Source organism: Mandrillus leucophaeus, unplaced genomic scaffold (assembly GCF_000951045.1).
Source record: "Mandrillus leucophaeus isolate KB7577 unplaced genomic scaffold, Mleu.le_1.0 Scaffold2, whole genome shotgun sequence".
NCBI classification, from domain to species: domain Eukaryota; kingdom Metazoa; phylum Chordata; class Mammalia; order Primates; family Cercopithecidae; genus Mandrillus; species Mandrillus leucophaeus.
In genome coordinates, this window is record NW_012102031.1 from 6,202,284 (window position 1) to 6,204,328 (window position 2,045).

Here is a 2,045-nt window from a genome sequence, read left to right on the forward strand (position 1 = left end):
ACTCCACACATGCCTCATGCTAAACACATACCTCACACTCCACACATAATTCACACTAAACACATGCCTCACACTCCACACACATGCCTCACACTAAACACACACCTCACACTCCACACACGCCTCAGACTCCACACACACACCTCACACTAAACACACACTTCACACTCCACACACATGCCTCAGACTACATATACATGCCTCACACTACACACATGCCTTACATTACACACATGCTTCACACCCTGCTTACACCTCAATTCCACACACCTCACACCTCACACTCCACACACACATCTCACACCACATACCTCACACTCCACATACACACCTCACACTTCACACATGCCTCACACTCCACATACCTCTCGCTCCACGCACACACCTCACATTCCACATCCTACACAAGCTTCATACTCCATGCATACTTCACATTACACACACACTTCATACTCCACACATCTCATGCCCCACACATGCCTCACATTCCTACACAATTCACACTACACACATACTTCACACTCCACACACACTTTAATTCCACACACACCTCACGCTCCACATACACCTCAAACTCCACACACACCTCACACTCCACACATTCCTTACACTCCACACACTTCACACTCCACACACATGCCTCACACTACACACAGACCTCACATTCCACATTCCACACATGCTTCACTTCACACACACCTCACATTCCACATTCCACACATGCTTCACACTCCATACACACTTCATACTCCATAAACCTCACACTCCACAACATGCCTCATACTCCACACACACACTCCTCATACTCCACACACACACTCAACATTCCACATTCCACACATGCTTCATACTCCATACATGTTTCAAGCTACATACATGCTTCACACTCCATACACACTTCACACCCCACACACACTTCACACTCACACATGCTTCACACTACACACACCTCACACTAGATACACACCTCACACTATACACACACTTCACACTATGAACACACCTCATACTAAACACATATCCCTCATACTCCACACATGCCTCACACTACACACACACCTCACACAACACATACACACCTCACTCTATGCACACACCTCACACTAAACACATGCCTCATACTCCACACACACTGTGAGCATGCACACACACACACACACACACAGCTGCACACACCTCTCATGCTCCACACACACCTCACACCATACATACCTCATAGACACACACACTTTACACTGCACATTCCCAGCACCCACACTGCACACACATACACAGTCCACACCCCCCCCACCCCACACCATACACACCTCACAGACACACCCCCACATAAATCTTATACTCCACTCACAATCCCTACTCTCCACACATACACACACACACACACGCATGTACACATTCTACACATACAAATTCCAGACTTTCTCTCACACACACACACTCTGGGACCCATATACCCACAGCACACAGCATCTCAGGTGTGCACCCCGCATTCTGGCCTCAGGATGTACACTCACTGAAAGTCAGCCTTGTCTGAGACAGACGCCCGCCAGCCTGCACGCACCCTAGAAAGCCCTGGCTCCCAGCCAGCACTTTGGCACATATATGGCTCAAAGCCACCTACACAGCAATGCTGTTCCAGAGAACAACAATGCAGGTCACACTTGTGAGTTAACCTCTCTAATAGCCACATGCAACAAGGGGTGTGGTCACCCACGCCTGTAATCCCAGCTACTCGGGAGGCAGAAGCAAGAGGATCATGTGAGCCCAGAAGCTCCAGACCAGCCTGACAACCCAATGAGACCCTGTCTCTGAAAAAAAAAAAAATCAGTGAAGAGAGGCAGATGAAAATTGATTTTAATAATACATTTTATTTATCCCATGATCGCCAAAGTGTTATTTCAATATGCAATCAATATAAAAATTGTTACCGTGTTGGTTGACATCCTGTTTGCACTTGGCCTTGGAAACCTCTTGTGCGTCTTCCCTATGCAGCTTTTCTCAGTTCAGACTGGCTCAGGAGCTGCGGGTGACCAGCGGCTACCGTC